General features: G+C 42.4%; 1 pseudogene; it reads left to right on the forward strand.

Moving 5' to 3' along the window:
* The window catches only part of LOC141925523 (gamma-crystallin B-like), a 27,364-nt pseudogene extending 4,726 nt beyond the window's left edge, over positions 1-22,638 (forward strand).
* The last annotated feature ends 825 nt before the right edge of the window (positions 22,639-23,463 follow it).

Raw genomic sequence — 23,463 nt, forward strand, 5'->3', positions numbered from 1 at the left:
GAATTTTGCAGCTCGCAACCGATACAGGTATCCCAACCAAATTGAGAGAGAAGCTGTGATACTGTCTGCATACGCTGGTAAGACAGCAAGAAAGCTAGCAATATATTTTGCTCTATGGTACCTGTCTAGAAACACTCCCTGTACCCTGGATGTCTTTGTTCATTGAAAGCACAGTATACAGACAGTGCAAATATTACCAATCTGTCTCATTTTTATTGGGTAGCCATTAAGTTTTGCTCAGCCTTAGAAAACAAAACAGGCAGTTTCAGTAGATGGTCCTATGCGTGTGTATAGGTAACTTGTCTTGTCTCACCCAAGTGCAAAATGGTGAGCAAGTTTCAGGACTAGATCTCAAAAGATTTGTACCAGCAGCATGAAACAATACTAGAAGTTCATGTGAAAGCTGTTTCAGAGATCAAAGGAAGGGGATATGAGCTGGATTTAATACAACCACTTTAAAGAATACTACTTCTGAGAGCTGAACCTCTCTCTTTACCTGTCTTCACAGAACAGCATTCCTGTTGAAGAGATCTTACAGATTTACAGCATGAAGCCGTCAGCAACACACTGGCAGAGCTCTGCAAATGGAGTGATTTGTTGGTTTTTCAGCATCTCTGATAGGAGTATGAGATCTCTCTTACCTGTAGTGGCCTGGTCCATCATGTAGTGCATTGGACTGTCATTCTGGGAATGCGAGCCACACATGGATTATTTTTCTTCTCACTCAGAGTAAACACTGTTGAATTATTCCCTTCTCACATCTGCCATTACAGTTTAGAGCCTTGTGGGTGGCCTTTCAGCATCATAATGAGGTGTAAAGCCTCCATGTGCAGTTGTAGTTATCCATGGGGTACTTCATTCCTGCTGCTAGTCTTGAGGGTGTGTGTCAAAGCTACAGAGTGCAGCACGTTTCTTAATTGCTTGCAGATCATATTGTGTGTGAGTCTATTACAGCTACTGTTTATTCCAGCTCTCACATACTAATAAAGGAAGGGACTTCATTCTATGGAAAGCTATCACTACTGTTAGACCAGCAGTGGATGATAGCTGGCAACATCGTACAATAAACTCTCATGTGTCTCCTTGTTGCAGCAGAATATAAGCATTCAGGCAGCATTCAAGACCACAGGCTAGGTACAACAGTATGAATTTTATCTGAAGTTGGTGTTTTCCTCTGGGCTTGTCATCTGGCTGCCAGAGATGTACGTTGTGCCTGGTCTTCTTCCCCAGTCCACTCAGGTTTCAAACCAGAAATCATCAGGACACAATACCTAACCTTTGCTAGCTCCTGGCCTCTGGTGCTACCTTGCACTGCTTGGCCTCACCAAGGAGCCAAGGAGACAAAGGGTATACAGGCAGTATACCCTGTAAGCAGTTATATAAACAAGTAAATCTCTCCCTCCACAGCCCACCTCTTTGCTAGTTTTTCTGCCCCCCTCTTTACTATGGACTCTGAAGATCCTTCATGGTCTCCTTGACTCATTCTTATTACCTTGTATGCTGATAAACCTTCCAGCTAAGGAAGTGTGCTGTAGGTTTGAGATAAGGCATTCATCAGAGGAATGAAAGATGTGAATTTGACTAGAGACCTTTAACCCTGCAAGACAGAGACTTCCTTCCATACCTCCATGTTTTTTTGGTAAGGTATTTTATGATGTTTAGTAGAGTATGCCAACACTGTAGGTCTTAATCTGGGGTCATGTTTAGGCAAGTTCATACAATCAGTGCTATATTTACAGAAGCCAGCAAGCCAGCTCTCATAAGGGCACTCTGACTCTTACACAACACAGTTTAAGGAGATTCAGTATCTACATCCTAGGAATCCTTCCTCAATCCCAGTAAAGGATCAGAGATAGCACCTGTCAGGGAACCTTAAATTCTGCCTTTACTGCAGTGTGAAAAAGGGGAGAATAAGGAAGTGCTAAACCAATTTTTACTTGCAGTGCATTACAGTCCTATAGAAGGTGGACACACAGATTAAACAGAACAAACCAGCAACTCTGTGACTGCAAGGTCATCTGTGTACCTGTGCATCTGCAGGGAAAAGATTATTTAGAATCTGGAAGCACCCTTGTGCCAAATCGTACAATAATAACTTGCACAAGGTTTTACAATTCAATTATTGCAGAGATAAGAGGTAACATTACCCTGATTTGCAGATTAGATTAGACTATCTGACTTCGGGCAAATCATTTAATCTCTGTCCAGAGAAGGAGGCTATGTTTCCTTGGGCACCGTGCTCTGACAACATGACCTGCTGTCAGCCCGTACACCAGAGTTGTTTGGGTCTAGTCAGCTCTCAAAACAGGCAGCAGAGTGTGTGCCTCCTGCTTCCCTTCATCTGAGATTTCTAAGAGTGTATTTACATAAGCAAAGGAATCTGATACTGTTTAAGACCTTCCGGACAAGTCACATCCCTGCTCTTTGGGAATGAAACCTCCATGTGGAATGATCCATCAGGTTTTAGGGAGCTTGTAAGACCTGAGCAGTGTTAGACATCAGGACAACTTCTGCATCCCCAGTTCAAATGCTTTTCTATTTATACTGGGCATAAATTGCAAGGTTTACTGCTTTCATGCAAGTTCACACATGGTTGCTATGTTAGGTGTAAATGGCAGAGTTCAGGCAGCAAGGGCTGCAGTGGTGACCTATGTGGGAGGAGACATGAACTGCCCTGTGCCAGTCAACTCAGAATCCCATGTAAGCAGCCAGGCACGACCCAAAACTTCAGCCAGAGTAGCACATGGCACCTCTACTCAAACATATTTAAGAAAGAACAGCAGCTACCAGGGAAGGAGACATGAGGACACATGTAAGGAGATGTGTGTGGTGACTATAGGGACGTGCTCTTGGAAGGAGGCATCCCCTCCACGCCATGGCCTGCAGGGACAAGAGCACAGAGGAACAGTAAGAAGTACAGAGACATGCCAGACAGAAACCATTCACACACAAGCCCAACCACCTTTGCTGCCCATCACCTCACAGAAGGAATTGGGACTGACTGAATGTAACCATGAAAAGACAAAGGAAGTTGAGACTAGGCAGGGGAGGAAAGGTGCTTACTGTGTTTAACCTCTAGAATTTGACCTCTTGATGCTTCCCTCATTACACCACCACTGGGATCAGAAACCTTTAACAGCATAAGGGCTACTTCCAAAATGTGTGCTCTGTCTTTTTAGTCTAAAAAGTCACCCGTTGCATGCTAGAATATTTGAATGATGTGCTCCTTGGTGTAGAGGTTTATGAAGGCTTTTTATTAGCATGTCCCTTTCTGGCTTAAATGCCTGGCTGACCACAGACTTCATGGTTCCTTTCTGGCCTGCACACTGGTGTGGGACCTTGCCAACCCAAGCAAACAAAGTGCTAGTGCAGGGAAAGCACAGACACATAAAAGCTCTTTGTCTTCAGTAGCTGACCTTCAGTGAGATGGTTGTGTTCTTCAAAGGGCAGAAGCGGCTTGTTCGGCTCTGTTGTGCTGTTCCTCTGTTGGACCTCTGCTGAAAATTGTCCCCAGGCTACCAGAAAAGAAACTGTATTTGATCCGTGCAAAACTGGATACAGCAGACAAATGTAACTGAGCAACCAGATAGATACAAAAATAAAAAAGCCTTCAGTAGACCAAAAGGAGATACTTACTCCAGCTTTACTGATCAGATCTCATCTTGGCCATGCAGAGATTTCACTGGTTAAAACTCTTCATTCCTATCCTGCCCTGGCACTAATACCTACACTTAGCCCCAGTCTTAAAGTGGTATCCCATTCCCAAACAAAAGGCTTTCATCATTGCTAGCATCACACACCTTGCAGAATCTACCCCACACTTTTTGACATCTTCTGCACTTTAGGTCTGAGAGAATCCACAAAAGAAGAGGTACCAGTTTAGTGGTACCGGTGACTCCTAGCTTTGGCCATAGCAATGGTAAGCTATTGGCCCCTTCTCCCACCAGCCTACTGCCTAGACTGGTGTGCTATGAGCAATAAAGTGGAAGAAATCTCCTGCTACAAAAAGGCATAATGCATTTGGATCCTATAATATCTGTGCCTTTTAAAAAATATGTTACATTTTAAACTCTTTTGCCCCATTAGTAATAGCAAACTAGCTCCAGCCTTCTCTCTTTGAACAGAGCAAAAAGCTGAACTATTCACCTCCTCTTCTACCTTATGGTGCGCCAGGGAGAGGCAAGAAAAGGCAGTCCAACTACTCACAACCACACTAAGATGTAACCCAGCTCCTGGGAGTTTGTCACAGTGCTTCACAGAGGAGCATTCCCACCAGTGGGCTCCAGTTACCACTAATGTGGAGTGGGGAAGAAGGCTATGCAGGTCTGAAGAGATACAGCCTGCTTCACAAGGGCCTTGCCTGTGTTAAGAGCAAGTTTCTCTAGAAGCATATCTTAAGTCATATAACTGTAACTGCCCTTTAAAAAACAGGGGAGGTATTATAATCTTTAATTCATGACTCAAGTCACAAGAAGGTATTCTGTATGGCCCAGCTATTTAACGAAAGAGCATTTGTGCTGCAATATATAGATTTTATCTTCAGTAACACAGACTTTATTGATGTTTCCCGAGCAACCATTAAACGTTGCTGTGGAATTCTAATCAGACTATAATAGATGATTCACATGTAATTCACAGTGCTTCTGGGGCACTTTATTCTTTTACCTGTCATGCTTAGCGGGAACGGTCTGCCACCTGGTGTCCAGAAAGGGCTAGAGCTCACGCCAGCTCACAGTTACATGCATCAGAACAGCCTTGGCTGTAACCTCTTTGCTGAATTTTCCCATGTCAAGAACTAGAAATGCCACTAGATGCCATGTAGGGGCATTTCACAACATGTTATTTCGAAGGAGGGGTCTTCCCCTCTGCTCCTGGGATAAGTGGGTGGATCAGCTTTCCCTCCTTTTGCCGTGGACATTACACTGTATATTTTTACTGTCGTGCTTCTTATGGGCAGGAATCCTTTTCTCTAGGAATTTCCAACAGAGGATACTTTTAGAAATTTCCATTCTGAGTGCATACCATACACTGCAGAGGAGTGATGTTTTCTTGGAAGTTTTCCAGCTACTCATGCTGTTTCCCATGGTGGGTGGGGCTTTTTTTTTGGGGGGGGGGGGGGGGGGGGGGGGGCGGGCAGGGGGAATACTGGTTTTTTAGCTTCGATTTATATTCTGATGTTATGCAAGCAAAGAAAGATCAGAAACAATCTTTCTGTTCATTTCATGTTACTTTGCACTTGCCTAGGTCCTGTTCGTAGCAAACTCAGGGATACTTCCTTGACAGTCATGAGGTAGCAAAGTTACAAAATTCTCTGAAGATCCATTTTCTGAAAAAGCCATTGTTATCAGTATCTCCAGTTTCTATTCCAGTCAACAACACTGCTTGATTTTAATCATGGGCTTAAGATCATTCCCACTCTATGAGAAAGGAACCGAAGTGCGTTGCTGAGTTTGGAAACTAAGGGTAATTTATTTTGCAAAGCTCTAATTCATTTAAGAGGTTAAACCTACTGTTTTCATTAACAGTAACTCTTAGAGCACAGCTTATGCCTCCTTAAGAGTCCTAGACGCAAAGAGCTGGAATCCAGCTCATCTCAAAATTCTGTGGATATCAGGTTTGGTTATCTTCCCCCCTCCCCATTTCCCATCAAAGTAATATGGTGGAGATCCCTGTTATCCCCCATCACTTTTGAAGCCTTGGCTTAAATCTCCTTGAAAATCAAGCACTAGCTTTACCAAGATATATAGATACTTAGGGAACCTAAGTCACATTCTAGTGGGATTTAGGATCCAGAAGATTTCTGACTCATGAGAAGGGACATAATGGTTGCTATCCCAACTACCTGCTGCTTCTCAGAGTTTCCTACCCCATTGTCCAGATATTTCAGGAGCTGCCATGTGAACAGCTGAGCAGCTGCAGGCTGCCTGCCAGGATGTTATGGCAGACCACAACCCCCAGGCTGTACCAGTACATACAGGGCTATAAAATGCAGAAGTTAGCTACTGTGTGGACAACTGAAATGTCTGGGCAGTGGTGATGGGCACTTCAAGAAGCAGGGTGGACCAAGCAACCAGGACAAAAACTGCCAGCACAGTTGTGCTCATTTATCCATCACAGCCTCTGAAGCAGTTATCTTACCTTCTGCTGACCACAAAAGAGTATGCCCATTTGGCTTGGCACATAGTTTCTGCAGACTTACTAATTTATGAATCATTGTCCTTCCAGGACCACTGGATTCAACCTTTCAAGCTCTCCCTGCATCCATTTGACATGCTGACTGCCCCTGAAGCTGCAGAGTATGCCTGGAAGTAAAATGAGCACATTTCACCCTGACTCCCACAAGATGCGGGCAGAGGGACATGGGGCAGCAGCACCTGGCCCATCAGAGCCACCAAGTTACAGCCTGCTGAGCTCCAACAGCTGCATGTAGAAGGGATAGTGTAATCCTTGGTCTGGACCTATTCTCTTATAGAGGGTGAGGCACAGGCATTTTTTCATTGTAGCCTAGAAATAGTGTCTAGCTCAGGCTCCTGAAGTTCATGACAATTGCAAAAGAAGCACTTTCCTCAAGTTGAGGTAAACAATAAGATTACATATTTCTAGTAGTATCAGCCTTCATGTCTGACAGTCCCTTGTTTGTTATTAAGCATGGACTAATACTAGGACTTTTGCAAAGGTCAGTTATGCTACTGGCCAGTGAAAGAGTCACCCCCTGCTCCCCTCTTTCCTGCTGCTTCTCCAAGTGCAGTAAAAATTAAAGGAACTTCAGGAGCATTAGAGAATTTGAAACTGGGACCCCTACCTCCAGCCCTGTATTGCAATTGATCTCAAACAGTAAATAATAAACCAGCCTGGTGGCACTCTAAGCCCAAGATGATGCGAGGCTCTTTCTCCCTCCCAAGGCATTAAGTACCAGACAGCAGCAGCATATCAAAAGACCAACCCTTGTTCAGCAGGGAGAGCTAAAAAGGGCAGCAAGCAGCTGGACTCAGTCACCGGAGGAAAGCAACAGGTTGACAAAGTAGGTCTGAAGAATTCACACAAGCCAGTAAAACTCTTTGCAACACTACCACGGAATGTCACAGCCAGAGCGGCACCTCAGGCCACCCAGAGCCCACAAAGCCCTTCTTGTCTGCCCCTGTCAGCACTCTTTAGCATGAGGTGTTTTATAGTAGCACTAATTTCTAACATAGTGTAAATCCTAAATTGGATTTTCACAGCAACTGTATCATACCTTGGCAGGAGGTGTCACTCATGAGCTGGAAAGTCAACTCCAGTAATATTCAACATATACATGGAAGGCACTCTTCTGGCTAATATCCCTGCAAAACACTATCACTTTTAGGTTAAAAAAAAAAATAGTTGAAGACTGTTTCTTAAAAAATTAACAAAAACTTGTCTCCATAGAGGACCCAGTAACATCAGATTAGCCTAGCATATACATGAATTAGGCTCTGCCTTTCTATTTGTCCATGATTTCCTAAAGCCTATTGTTTCCTGCAGCTCTGCTGAGCAGGAGAGCTAAGAAAACATTCCAGCAGCAGGGCTGGATTTGCCCAAGTAAAGGGGCTCCCCCACAGCACTGAGTTCAATGTGCATCACATGTCACACAGCAGGAGGGAAGCTGATCTGCCATGCAGTCCCCATCTCTCCTGATGGATTTAGCCCTGCATGCTGTGCTTGCGCTTATTAACATTTGCATCCTGCAGGGAGCTACAGAAGCAAAACAAGGAATCTCTCCAGAGAAGCCTGGAACAGATTCAAAAACAAGGAATGCAAAAGAAGCAAAGACATAACAAAGACCCAGACTTCCTGTACCACACTTAGCTGTAGATGAGCTAACCGATGTCTTCCAGCTTAGCTTTGGTAATACATTTGCAATTTGTGTTTTGGGGTTTTTTTGTTGTTGTTTTTAAACCTTAGCAGTCATTCCTTCCTATCTTGTATCCAAGACTCTCACATTCCCTCCTCTTCCCTTAGCCACCTCTCTCCTACTTCCCTGCTAGTGTGTTGGGAGCTTACATTTTCCCAGTGTTTCCCTACTACTTCTCAACCCACCATGCTACTTTTACAGAGCCAAAGAGAGGAGGCAGGGAGTACACACTTCCCCTTGTTCACAGTGCTGTGCAACTCCCACACATGATCCAGAGTGGGGCAGGAACGAGCTTCCCTGCATGTGACAGGAGGGTTGTGCCTCTCAGGAAGATCCCATTTTCCTCAGCTCTCCCCTTTAACCATCCTGCTTTCTTATTTCCTTAAAGAACTCAGCTAAAGAAAGAGCCTCTCCCTGCAGTGCCAGTGTAGCACTGAAGCCTAACTGTCTCCCATTCCCATTTGTAGGTCTCTAATGGTTTGCCTCTGTTACGTCCATGCTGTGCTGCTCAGGAACACCCCATTTCCTAGATGGGCTGTCACAACCCTCCTCGTTGTACTAACTCTACCTTGGATAAGAGTTGGGTGCAAGAGGTTGTCCTTCCACATACCTCTCTTCCTCTGGCTGGAAGCCTGGGCACACACCACGGGATGTTTCTACACAACTCTTTCTATTTAATTCCATAGAAGTGGGGTAGTAGAATTGTTCACTGCTGAGAGGTGTGTTTAACACTAACTGCAAGGTAGAGAGACTCCATTAGAGCTCTTTACATATAAAAATGATAGAAATTAAGATTCCCAGCTACTTCTAGCCAGGTGATAGACATCCATCCAAAGTATGGTGAGATAATGTACCGCTGCATTAACCCATGCCTTGGAGATGGTTACATACTCTAATGCAAAATATCTGCTAAAGAAAAAACCAATAAACACTTATGAAACAAAACTACTTTTCTTCTTCTGCCCACTGATTCTCAGTCACTGAGCCTATTTATGGAGATGCCAAAAGACAACACTACACAAGAAAGTCTGGGGATGGTTAAACTTAATCAGGGATTCAAAGGGCCTTTTGGAAGTCCTCATGGACTCAAAGCTTGCTTTCAGCTCACCAGGTTCACAGCTTTTTTTTTTTAAACATAACTTATCACAGATTTCCTGTTAAAATCAGTCTAAAATAAAATCTAGTTGCTGCAGACACCTGTCCTTTCAATTCTGAGCGGTCCATGGGGAAGGATCTAACCACAGCTTTGTACATTCAGAAATTACAGATTAACTGGTGAGTCTTTGTGCTGATGTTGACAGGGCTTCTCAGCCATACCATGCATCCCCCCACTTCCCTTTCAAGCCATGTGAGCCAAAATTCAAGGCCTAAGGGATTTAGATGAAAAAGTTTAGAGGGGACTTAAGATCAACAGCAACATCACTCTCCCTTATAGAAGAACTCTTTAGCCATGAATTTCTGCAGCATCAGCTGTTTTGGTCTGGTTAGTTCACTCTGCAGGAAGCGGGATTGCTGGAATGCACTATCCAATCCCATTTAGCAGTTTCCTACCTCTCCTCCATGGCCTGTGTTCACTGCTGGGACAGGTCTGCCCTGTCACATTCAGCACAGGCTCATTCCCGGAGCTCACATCATCCATCAGATTCTAAACAGAGGCTTCTGTTCTTGCAAACAAATTCAGCAGAACAGTAGACAGCAGCCAGTGCCAGGACCTGAGCAAATTTCATTCCAACTGAAACAGCATCAGTCTGACCCCTTGGAAGTCAAAGGAGAGAGAAATTGTACTTTGAAATGAGGTCATTACAAGAGGGGAGGAGGTGATATTGGTGTTGAGCACGTGAGTAGAAAAACAGTGCGAGGGGATGGTTAAGATTAAACAGCTAGAGAGAGATTAACATCTCATGACTGATTTTTTTTCACTGACCTCCAATAAAATAAACAGTAAGACTTTAACAAATAAGTGATTAGCCATGTTATTCCAGTGCTGTCTTTACTATTGGAGTACTGCCATGGTCTTCACTTTTCATTGGCTAATACCTCCTGTTTTTTATAGATAAGGCTGCTGGAGTTCAGAGGAGTAAGCAACAGAAATTTTGTTATGCTAATAAGTGTAAAACCAGTGTTTCATTTTCAGAGTGCAAGTACCTGCCCCTTAGCTAGTCCTTCCCCTGTTGGCTGACTGATGTCTGATTGCCTGCACACAAAAATCAAGCCCAGCAGATCAGGTGGTTTGCTGTTTGCATGTTTGCATTTTCAGACCACCAAAATCAGAGAGCTGAAAGGTGCTTGTAGATGTGTGCACAGTGGGACTGGTAAACGATAGCCTTCTGCCACCTTGACCGAAATTTCTTCCTTTCCTGAAATATATTGTCTCCTGAATAAAAAAAAAAAAAAAAAAGGCTTTGCTGTGACTAGACCAATTAGCCAGGACAACTTCAAACTCTCTTCTCAGCTATGGAAAAAGCAATGGACAGAGTTCAGAGCTCAGATGAGATGCAGAGTAACAAATGCTTTTCTATAGGACCCAGAAGAGATCTCTGATCATATGTACACACTTAGCACCAGTTGGTGCCTACCACTGCACTGCAACACTATCCACAGTGGGAAAGGTAAGAGACCATTCTGGCTCTGTTCTTTCTAAGTACCAGAAATCATGGTACTGAAGTGCAGCAAGTGGGGAACTGAACAGTGCATCATCCACTTTCATTCTGGCAATTTAAGAGCTGCCCATTGTACCGCAGGTACTGACTCCAGTAGCAGAACTCATGGTGGCAACTTGGTGCTGCAATTCACAGCCCAGTTTAGGACACTGAAATCAGATGGTTTCAGCTAACACTCTTGGCTGTGAACAACACAGCAGCTGAGGCACAGACATACTGCCTGCAGGACCAGAGGTGCTGACTTCTTAAAATTGCCCCACACAAGATTGTGAGTCAGAGTCCTTAGACTGTAGCCAGAGTTCCTAGAGCACTGCCCATGCAAGCAAGCCCCAACTTCCCCCTCATTTCTGCTACAGTAATCCTGACTTCAGACATGTCACTATCAAATTTCTAGCTATTCCTGAAAATTCTTACTCATTTTGGTGAAGAGCTATTTCCTAGTCAAATGTCAGGTGGAAACATCTAGCATCCATCTTGGAATGGCAAAATACCCATTTTGTGCGAGCGATTGGTTTATCTGTAGGACAAAAATATAACCAAACTGTTCTGAAAAGTATCGATTTTGTCAGGACAGAATCTAATGTATTAAGTGCATAGGACTACATATCTTCAAGAGGCAGTCAGCAGCAAGAGCAAATACCAGAGTCAAAGCAGTGAGAAATTCAGTTTTGCTCTCTCTAAAACAGTGTAAAGGATGCTGGCTCCACAAGGGGCATTATGGTTGAAAGACAGAGCATCTCTGCTGCATTTTCCGTATCTAAGAATGGTTGGAGGTGCTCAAAACAGGAACTAGCCCAGACTGGCTCCAAAAAATGAGTTTGTTTGCAGCAAAGCAGAGTCAGAAAGAACACCAACTGCCAAACTCTGCACAGACTGCCACCAGGTCAGGTGCTGTTATGGAAGGGATCTTCCAGGTACTTGCACACAGGTATTTCCACTGCCAGTGCTAAACACACAGTTCATTTATGTGAAGCAAGTATGTGTGTGGTTGCCAAAGACATCCAGGGCTAGTCTTCATGGCCTTTCACAGGGACTTGCATTAACATCCACTGTTCAGAGAACTCGTGTGCAATCCACGCAGCAATAACTGTTTCGCTACATCATTCATCACCCCAAAGATCTACCTACCAGTTTGCCATATGGTTGTACTTCATCTTAAGGGTCTTTTCCAACCTAAATAATTCTATGATTCTATACACAAGGGATTACACTTTGAAATAGAGTCAGATGTGACATTAAAGCACTGTGACTACTTCGCACTAACTTTCTGTATTAAGTATTTCTTGCACACTCAGTCCCTGTTGCCAGTTCCATTGAGTCCAGGTCAGCAGCCCATCCATTCATCAGACAAAAATCAAGCCCTAAAGAGTATACTTACAGTAACAGCAATGATACATCAAGTCAAGTACAACAGTCAAGCAAACATCATGACAAGGAAATCCAGCAGGATAAAGGCAGGTGGTCTGAGGTAACCCAGAAAGCTCGGAAGAATAGGGCTGAATATACTAAAGAGGACAGGGGGGTATCTAACCTGTTTGGAAATGGTGAGTGCACATTATCCCCTGTCATTTAATAAGGATACAGTTAAAAACAACATCAGTGAAGTGGTTTGTGATGGAAAGATGTGAAGGTGGAGGTTTCATATTCCCTCCATCCGTTTCCCCAGAAGACACACTTGCTTTTCTCTTTCCTTTCTTGCTACAGCACTGACAGCCCTTTTCTTTGGCCTGAAACCTTCTAAGCAAAGCTGCACCCCACTAACACAAACCTTGTCCTACTCTCCCTTCTTATAGCCACACTCATTTGTTCCACTGGAGGTGGAGACTATGTAGTTGCAAATAGAGTTATTTTAAATAAATTAGATCTATGAAGGTGTTCATCTGCATGCCAAGTTAATTGATGAATCATGCTGACAAGGTCTTTACGTGCTTGAATGAGTTTCCCCAAATACATGAGATTATAAATATGGTTTTGGAGTGCAGTAGTTGCTTTTTATCTGAAGTCTCACCTACTGGCGATATAAGACATTTGTATAATCAGCTTTGTGTATTCCATGAAGCAGTTAGTTTTTAAGAGTCTAAGGTTGAGGTGCAAGAAAATGATAATCAGAATAGAACAAGTCAAGGTTTGTTCCAGCTCTGCATCAAACAAGAAAAAAATATGACTGAGGAAATGTTCCAAAATGGAGGAATACAGTTTTCCTTAACCTACTAGCTGTGCCTGAAACAGAGTGTTAAACACTTAACAGAGTGTTAAAGCACTCTGCTTTAGCATTGAACAACAATTCTTCCTGGTTCCAGACAGAGAGCAACTTGAGTTTAATGCAGCTTGCTGCCTTTGAATTTTTAAAACAGACTTTCAAAGGGAAAAAATTGAACCAACTGACCCAAACTGATTTACAGTGTTAGCCAGTAACTCAGATACACTGATAAACATCTAATAAAAAACATTTGATTTCAATCTTTTTAGTCTTCAGGGATTCAGCAGTTAACCATGCACCAGGAACGGACTGAAACTTTTAATCATTATTTCCTCCTAACACATCTGTGTTAAAATCTGTACACAATAGAAGGGATTAGTAGGCAAAAGCTAACAACACCACGTGAGATGGAGACTTTTCCTGTTTCCAGGATAAAGTGGGTGTCAGAGTATTGAAACTGAAGCAAAGTTCATCTGTTCTCACACAAGGGAAGATTACCATAGGACAAACTTAGGCAAGGGTAATCAACACAGAGTGGGGAAGGAGAGGAACAGATCTACACCAGAAACTGCTCAGGTCTGTTGAGTTTGATAGCTTTCAGGCAGAGGAAGTTCTGTAAAGAACCATTCTTATACACACATGCCCCCTTGAGTCAGGTGCACCACATGAAACAGTTGATACCAGCTGAAAGCATAGTTTACCCCACAGTTACATGATCATTCACTTCCACATAGCATCAGCAAACACAGTCAAAAACTCAGAGAACTAAGAGTCCCACATGGCAAATGCAATAAATGCTGTAACTACAATAAAGACAAAACATGAGATCTCCCCACAGCTTGGAATTGGCCCTTTTGTGTTACTGTTTGCAGATGCAGCATTAGGACTGTGGTATATAAAAGCAACCACAGCATTTGCTCACAGCTCTCCTCTTTCACCTCAGCAAACTGCCATAAATGGGGAAGGTAAATGGAAGCCCCAGTATGCCAGTACCCTGCTCTGACACAGACACTGGGATGGACTATGAGTCTTTGCAAACGTTTATATTGCAGATCACTTTTTTTATGAAGACAAACTTCCGGAGCCACTGCTGTGGACCTGTGGTCCTAAGTGAAACAATGTAATTCCATACAGGTAGAAAAAAGCAACTGGATTATTTAAGACAACCCCAATTACTCAGGACAGCAGTACTTTTTAAAAAGGGGAGACTTCTGACTTCCTGAAGTGGTTCAGTCTCTGCAACTCCATGAGATCTTGCCATGTAATCCCACAAGTGAGTTCTGCTTGGCAGTGTGTCACAGTTTAAGAAACTGGGTATAGTTTATTCCTTAAGAATATCGTATACAGTCTCTTCAAGTAACTGAACAGACAGCTGAAGTTCAGTAAGTCAATGCAAAATTTCACTGGAGATGAAGGAAATAATCTGTTTAATATCAGTGCTATATTCAGGGCCTGTTCATAATTTGGAGATGCTAAAAGAAAGATGAGTGGTTATTTCTGGGTAGAAAATGTTGTTACATTACCCAGGGAAGGTCTAGCAGGGCCAGCTGATATAAAGTTCTGCTGTGGGCTGATGTATGCAACTTGCCCATGACCATATTATGTCATGATTCAATGACACAAGAACACGTTAAATCAGATTTGCAATGAGTATGGCTTTCCTAATGTAAAAGCTGCATTGGCTAAAATCAGGCAAAGAATTAATACTTGCTCAAGTACTACTCTGGTTAGTAAGATATACTATACAGTATAAACCATAGCAGCAGGAACACTCCACATGCCCGTGCTTTGTGTAGCTCAGCAGTTTGCCACATGGCAATTGCCTGCACACCAGCGTATAATGGGAGCATATGGAGTAACACGGTAAATGTCTTTTAGTAGTATAATTCTGAAAAGGCCACATTATTCATGCCTTGTCACGAGTAAGCACTACAGATCATCTCAAAGTCACGTGAATACATTTTCTCCTATTGTCACAATATAGAGTCCTTATGAATCCCATTTCTTCAAATCATAAAGCATCCTCCATTTATTTCCTACCACACATGTGATCATACCCATTTGCTGGCACACCTGAGCTCCTCCATGTGGGTAAGAATTAGACCTCCTTTATTAGCTTCAAAAGAATGAATCTCTTCACAATCCCTTCTCCAGAATAGAACACAATTTCTCTGAAATCCACATGGTAGGTGGGAAAGTTGCCCCTTTCTGTATGTCTGTCTCATTCAGTAACGTCAGAATCAGTTAAATTTCTCTCTTTCCCACATTTCTGCTGGATTTTCCACGACAGAATTCTGTTTCCCACAAGATTCAGCTCTGTGAAAAAGATGAGCTCCAAGGCCAAATGTTGGAGCTCACCAGTGATAGCCTATCAGTCCCAGGCTACATCCATCCCACTGAGATCTTCTTCCTCGATGTTTTAGGTGGCTCCTGGATCTTGTAAGAAATGCTCAACTTCAGGGGCTGACACTATTTACTGAAACCCAGGGAATACAGAAGATTCCCTTGACTGGGGTGCAGTAAATACCAAAATTGTCCCTTTGCAGGGGCTGGCTGACTTGCACTGAGTTATTGCTCCCATGCTAAATAAACAGTGAAAGCATTCCAAAATCCTTGTTCAGATGGATCTTCCTTCAGTACTACGAACAAATTAAAGTTGTGCTGTCCAGAGAGAAGTCCGATTTCTCTCACATTTTAGGGGGAAGAGGGAGAATACTTTAAAAAATATTCACAATTATCCAGCTGTTCCACAGTACATGACAATTTGAACAACTGCCGAATGTCCAACTGCATATTGCTAACCCTGGTAGGTGTAGGGGAAAGTCCAATTCTTTCATCTAATTTTTCCCCAGTTTTACAAGTTTTGATTTAGGAATAGATTCCAGCTCTACACTTAGCAGGGTTAACAATATGCAGCTTGACCTTTAGCATTTATTTAAATTAACATGTACTGTGGAACAGAAAAGTAAATCCCATTAATAATTATATCCAGTGACGTACTGACTGAGGAAGAAAAGGACAGAAAGATGCAGAGGAACTCAGAACAAGGTGAACACTGTATTTGGCATCAAATTCTTCTTGCAAACAAGCTGCTCGGTGCTACCACCAGTCCAGCAAAGCTTCCCAGTCTTATCCCAGCTGCTTCCTCCAGAAACAATTTTCCAGATCCTTAAATCACAGCACCTTCATATAGCATGTTTTAGTGAACCTGTACTTCATGAACTAGATGTTTAGCTGGTATCAATCGCCCTGCGTGTACTAACTTCAGAGGTGTACTGATCTGCTGCAGCAGGAGACTGAGGCAAGCCTCCCAATTGCCAGGGTATTCTACATGCAAAAGGAATTAAATAAACATACCAGTGTTTATTAGAAACAGGACAATGTCTTGTTGTGCTAGAAAAAGACCATTGCAGCATTAATTATCATTCAAGTAATTATGATATGCCTACTAATTAATCATCACTGAATCCTGTGCCAGCAGGCACTCTGTGCAATAATGAATGAGAGCCATAATAAAATATAACAAAACACAGTTAAGGGATCTCACATCTTAACATACCTCTTCTCATTTATGTAGTGGAGTCTAGGTTTTTTTTTTTTCAGTGATAGTTAGGCAAATATACTACTGCTCTTCAGCAAGGTGCTGGAGACTTTTGGAAAGAGAAAGCAGTACAAAGAGCACAGAAGTACTAGGACAACTCTGCAACCTTATCTAGTATATGTTTAATATTAAATCATTTAATCTGGGCTTTAAATGGTAAGCTTTGATTGATTGTTTTGCCTAGTAAACATTCTGATAATGGAGTCCTTGAATAAAACCAAGCAACTTCTACAGCAGCGAGGCAGACTGATTAAAACTCACATCTCCACTTGCTAATGTCAGAGACCTCATTTAGCCATTATTTCATGCTCACATGACCCATCAGTAATAGCCTGTTAGTGAACCTCACCAGCCTTTCCCTGACAACACTGGAGAGGAGAATAGAACTATTCTTTGCCCTTCTTGTCCTTTCTTATGTACATGGGACCCTACCTCTGCCCTCTTGCTTGTCCTTTACTGCACAGAGTAGGCTGTTCAGCTGCTGCAAATGCCTGATGTACATAAAAACACTATGCTTCAGCCAGAGAGAAATGGAGCATGAACAATTCAGCTCTCAAGGCGGAGGTGTGAAAAAGCATGTTTCCTCTTGTTCACAAATGCCTAATATTGAGCATTTATAGGAACTGCAGATTGTAATATGTGTATGAGCATGCTTAGGTTAGTGTGCTAACCCAGGTTTGCAAAGTTACACAGCAGTTTGAGCACAGTATCTACTTGCCTGCTTAGAACAGGGAACCAAAATATTTAATTTGCCTTCAGCAAGAATAAAAGAAAAAAACAGACCAGCTCCCTAGATAGCAATTAACATATGCCCACGTACTCCAACAACATATCTAGTTCAACTGAGAAATATGGCTATGTAGTGATGTGTAGGTTACCTGCTGCATTCCTTTGGTCAAAGGCAAGAATGAACAGACATGTACTATTCAGTGATCAGAGCAATAGTTAGGATGTCTGGATTCTTGACTCTGCTGCGTCCTAGAGTTTGGGGGTGGCTAGACCTCTCCAAATTTCTCCACCTGAGACAGGAATGGTGGCAATTCCTAGTTTTCAAGGAGCACTGAGAGGTTTTACTTGCTTCTGTTTACAAATGCTCAGAGAATCTTAGGCAGACCTTAAGAACAAGGGTGCTAGAAGAGAGGAGCACTGAGAATTCACAGAGAGCATCCAAGTTGTCGCTAACAAGTCTTCTAGGTTCCTGTAGCTGGGTTTATGGATGGTAGCAGGCACTACAGTTGCTGGCATGCAGGGTATGTTTCTCTACACAAACACTCACTACTGTTTTCAGATTATCACTATGCTTGAGTTTTTCTGTGGTGCAAAAGCAGTCAATCTCCATGTAAAAGCAGCTATCATAACAGCATACTAGTTGAGAGCAGTTGGAACAGATGTAAATAACCAGACTCCTCAAATAATGGAAACTATTTGGCTAACAAGATATTTTGGCTCCAGAGTTTAAGATCAACCCACAGCCTTTCCTGCAGTGACAACCCATCTGTAGCATAGGGTCATAGGAGGTGTAAGTCTACAGGATTCAGGGGAAAGCTGGATGAATAACTTGGAAGACAAGTCTGCTGAGAGTTATTAACCAGAGAGAAGTAACCTCCTGCTCAGGAAACCTCTTTGAGCTAAAAATACTTGAAGTCTTGAAGTTTGAACAAAGTATCATATGTATTTGCTTCATATCTACCCTTCCCTCCATGCCAACTCATGGCTGTGGTTGCTGCCAAGTTACCTGACTAGCTGGACCACCAGTCTGACCCATGACGGCTGCTCTACATTTGTAGCTACAATAAGGAATTCACATATCACTGCCCCTACTCTGGTCTTTCAGGTTCCAAACTTCATCACCAAACCCAGTACCCACTGTATTAAACTATGAAGGACCATATTGGACCCAAAAGACAAGCAGGCCCCACAAGCATGATCACAGAAAGAACAAAAAAAAGTGTAACACTTCCGAGCCTGTCAAAGATCTTTGAGAAATGCAAGCACAGACTTGCACATAGAAGTTGTTCCCGTAAGTGAATTCAATTTTCTTAGCATTAAGCATCAGGAAGAAGTTAGTTTTGATCCAAAGAAAGGATGGAGGTATTCAGAAGCAACTGTTAGACTTACATTCACACTCTACCCGCAGTCTGCTTTCAGTAAAGGCTACCATTTCCGGCTGAGGAAACACCTCCAAGAGAGAGGCTGACAGGAGTAATACCATTTACAACACCCATCAGAGGCACAACCAGAGCTGTGTAAAAACAGGCCAGCTGAAGATTTGCCCCTGAATTTTTGTAGCTTCATGAAATCACCATACAAGGCTTGTAGTGAAAGACACATGCAAGAAAGCACAAACATGTAGTGTTTTGGCTGAACAAGAAGCCAGTGAGACAAAAAGATCAACTATTGCTCCATGAAGTACAAGCAGGAAATATGAAAATGTGGCACTGCATGTGACAGAATTTTGTGAAGGTAAGTTTAAAGGTGGGTGTGGAAGGAGAAAAAAGAATGGTCCCGGGGGGGAGGGGGGGGGGGGAAGTTGTTATAGAGAAATATTTAAAACTCCAGGAGAATAACTTAAAACTGTGCTGCTTATCTTTTTTCTTTGAAAAACAGTCTTGGATTTTATTTTTTTATTTCAAATAGATAACATTTCCTTGAGATTTTAACATTGGTTTGTACTTAGGCCTTCACTAGACTGAATGGAAAATACCTTAAAAGCCTGATCTAGCACTGGTATCACAAAACTTTTGCTCAGGTTACCTCCCATTACTTAAATGAGGCATAAACTGAGAAAAAAAGTTCCTGCTAGAACCTGAAGATGATCATCAGCAGAATAACTTTACCTAAATAGCCCCAGAATACATCAGTATATTCATTCTCTGAACCCAAAATTCTCTTTTATCCTATTCCTGTGGATGCAGCACTGCGTTCTATAGAAAGGACTGCTGACTCCTCCTGCATGCCAAGGTCTCACAGCTAAACCCTGGCAAAAAGGGCAAAGGTAAGAACAGCTGAGTGAATGGAGCACTGACAAACAAGCTAGTACATGCATAGCTCCCTGTAGGCAAGTATGTTTGTAAACATAGTTTGTTGGTCTACCAACAAATTAGCAGAGAGGAAACCTTGAGAGGTTGTTTTATAATCTAGCTCCTTGGTAAGTTTCCTAAAGAAAGCCTATAGTGTACTTGGAAGCTTTCAAATGCTAAAACATTTACACATAAACATCTTTTGTTTTTATTTTTCTGTCTGGCTAGTTTCCCTTTGAGTTTGTCAACTGCTGAAAGAGACCTAAAGTTTATAGGTTCTTAGACTTCTAAGATGTACAGGAAAATAAGATTGAAGTACTCTATTCCAAACAAATGTAATAAATATCACCAAGCAATGCAACTGAGTTTAGGTATCTCTAATTTGATTTTACTTCTGCTAAGATATAGCTGCCCAACAGGACCTAGAGTGCTCAATGATTAATTCAGATTAAACACAACAGGCTTGTTTTGTTCCTGTATCATTAAGAGAGGTGAAAGCTTCAGCATAATTCAGATGTAGAATTATTCCTTCCTTTGTCTGTATTCTACATTGCAGAAGATTTCTAGGAGCCCAGGGATGGGTGCAGGAGATTAACAGGGCACAAAGTTTAATGGTTGTGTGATACACAGAAGTCACCCATGGACCTTTCAGTCAAAGAGCAATTTGGGTTTCACTTTCTCCAAATGCTTCCAAAAACTTGTAATGAAGCTGCTGACAGACTACTTCCAGCATGAAATCATGATGAAAGGGAAAATGAAGACATCAGTCCGTGCATCCTATAGAAATTCAACATAAGGGCTTTGCTAGTCTTTGAGCCTCATAGAACTGTCCCTATGGTCCCTTGCAGTCTTTGGATCATCTTGTACAATCTAGGCAAAACAAAGCCAGCTTTCAAATACTTTCCAGGGTGATTTGGGTTACTTTTGTTTTATAGCAGATCACTTTCTTGAGGACAGAGACTTTGAGGGCTGCTCCTGCAAAGCCACCACAGACCAGCCAGACCTGCATGCCCACCTCAACCACTGCAACTCTGTCAAGGTGGAAACTGGCTGCTGGACAATCTATGAATGTCCCAACTACACAGGCCATCAGTACTTCCTGAGGAAGGGAGACTATCCTGACTACCAGCACTTGGGCTTCAATGACTCCATTAGTACTTGTATCATCACAGCAGTAAGTTCTCCCTATTGTCTCCATGTATATTACTGCCTATATTAGAATTAGAGCACAACATCCCATTTTCACAGGTCTGACACAAGTAACAACTTCCCCAGAGATATCTATGTAGAGGGAGGGTAGTAGAAAAGACACTTACCAAGTTCACCTAATGGGGTTTAGGCTCCCAAAGAGGTAGATAAGTCAACTGGGATTCTCAGCCAAATGAATGGTTGGTTAGTGCTTGGGGAGGAGTTTATTATATTTTTTTTTATTTTAATTGTATGTTTATCTATTATTTTTGTATATAAAAGCACTTCACCAATCTCCTAAAACCACTCTGGCTATACATGATCTACACAAGGAAGTTTAGTACAGAGCTGAGAACAAAACCACATCTCCTGTGCCCCAGTCAATACTCTCCTTTCAGGGTAGGCAAAGTTGGTGACTACACTACTACAGAGGCAACCTGACAGATCCCCTTGTAGAGACACCACCATGTATTTGAGCTGCAAATGAAGGCATATTTGCCTCATGATAGATTTTTCTTTTTCCTGAATACTTCAGCCCAGAATAGATCTGTTTTTCCATCCTAGACTCATTCCCTGTAAGAGTTAAGAGGGGAGAGGTTGCCAAGATGTGAAAGATTTCAATACTCACACATAAGGCTAGGGTTTTGAGATTTGGCCCAGGAATGGCCTTGATGCTGGAATGTGTCCCTCCAATGTTCATGAAAAATTAAGTTCATCCATGTTGTAAGCTTTATATACAATTCACAGTTTTCCTGTCCAGTAGAAGCTTCATAGACCATCACAGCAAATTTCCAGATACATTCCATCTGCATAGGATAGTACAGCTTTTTTTCTCTGACATGTAGTTCTGGGCTTCACCTAGCTAAGCCAAGTTCTGGGTCTAAGTGCTGAAAGCTAGTGCAGACACTCTTGTATCCTTTCAAGCTGTAGAGGGAAAGAAGATGAGGAGAATGGGAACAAGATGGACTGAAGGGAAGTTGACTTGGGAGACTGATGGGAAGTATCTGAGAAGGAGCAGAGAAACTGAGAATTAGTATGGGTGTAGAAAAAAAATCCTAAAATTCAGATACATTTCTGCATGCTTTCCAGATTTAGAACAAGAGTGTCCAGAAAGTTTGATTCCACAAATGTAGATATTAAAATGTTGTTGGGTTTTGTTTTGTTTTTTTTTAAACTAAGGTGTTGGTCTTTGCACAGCAGCAGTACTCTTGTGTCTATACAACTGCACTTGAGCACGTGCAAAAACTGTATTGAGCATTGATGCAAGAGCAGAAAGTATTTTTCTATATCAAATCTTTTGTGTGCTAGATACAAGAGTCAGAAAGAGTCTTGAAACAGTTTATCATCTTAGTAGATGAAAAGCAAAAAATCCTGCCCACCTAAGGCTGTGCAACAAAAATAGAACCAGAAAAAGCTCCCCTCTGTCCCAGCCAGAGCCTTGTCCAGTTATGACATCAACATCTAGGAACACTAAGGGCACATGACTGCTGTATCAATTCAGGTATATCACTGAGCTTATTTCTTACTGCATGTACAGTTGAGGTGTGGTGATCTTGGCTGGACCCCACTTCCTTTTCCTGCCCTACTGCAACTCTTCCAGAGCAACTGCAGTTCTTCTCTCACTGAATCAGAAAGGATTCACAGAACTGCTGCCTTAAATTAGGACCCAGTCAGATTTACTCCTGTTAAACTCACTTCTCTGCACATAATAGTGGCTATTCACTGTTGTGTTGCTAGCATCAGTATTGCATCTAGCAAGCTGTAGTCACCTAGAACTGCCACTTGACATCCTGTGCCTCCACATCTGGATTTGCCTTCACAGCCCCAGGAGCACAGCTGGCCACAGATCCAAGAGGAATGACTTCAGAGGCAGGGTGTTGGAGTTCATGGATAACTGCCCTTCTCTCCAGGATGACTCTCACTATAGGGACATCCAGTCTTGTAACATACTTGAATGAAGCTGCGTTTTCTATGAACAGCCACACTTCTGAGGACAGCAGTACGTCTCGATGTCTGGCAAGTACAGATGATTCACCGACTGGGGTGCCATGACTGCCAAAGTTGGATTTTTCCAACCAGCAGTGCATATTTCCTAACCAGCACTTTCCTAAGCCATACGTCAATGAGTACCACCATTAGTACTTTATTAAGGCCAAGGAATTTTGGAGCCTACATGCATTAGGCTCCCTTTTCTTGCAATGCTTTTAGCCTTTGATTTAAAGCCCACCAGAGTCAGAAAGTGTCTTGACTGTGGTGGACCTCAGAGCCTGTGATTGCTTTACTGGTAGGAGTACAGTACAGTGGAGATGAGCTGGTAACACCCAAGCTCAGAGAAAACCTGCATCTAAATTGCTAAGCTGAACTTGTATCTGCAGCCTCAGATCAATTTAAAAATAGCATCTTTGAAGAAAAATATTATTTCAGACCATAGAGGAAAAAAAATAAATACATTCTTCATTTATGATCATGAAAATCCAAAAATCCACCCGTAACTGAGTCCATGGGACTGATTCCATGCTTGAATTTATTCCAGGGCATACCTTACATCTTGAGTGGCCCCATAAAAGCAACGTCCTTCTCAGAAGTAGCTCTCCTGTGAACAGACTGGCAAGTTCACAGCCACAGTATCATCATGAAGGTACTGCATACCAAACCTGCAGCTGTGACACTAGATAACTTAAGACAAAGCAAAGTATTTACCATCTTTATTAATAAAAAGTATTTCTGTCAATGACTATTGTAATGCTACAGATATCAAAATAAATCTTTCAGTTGCTTATTCACTTCATGATGAAAAAAACAGTCCTGGTGCCCAATAGTTCCTGCTGCCACTTGGCATTAAGTCCAGAGTTCTGCACAGGACTGCCCTGCTCCTATTTCCAGCTCAGGGCCTACACTATGCTCTTCTGTTTAGCCAGGAC

The sequence above is a fragment of the Strix aluco genome, chromosome 6, assembly GCF_031877795.1.
Source record: "Strix aluco isolate bStrAlu1 chromosome 6, bStrAlu1.hap1, whole genome shotgun sequence".
Classification (NCBI taxonomy): Eukaryota; Metazoa; Chordata; class Aves; order Strigiformes; family Strigidae; genus Strix; species Strix aluco.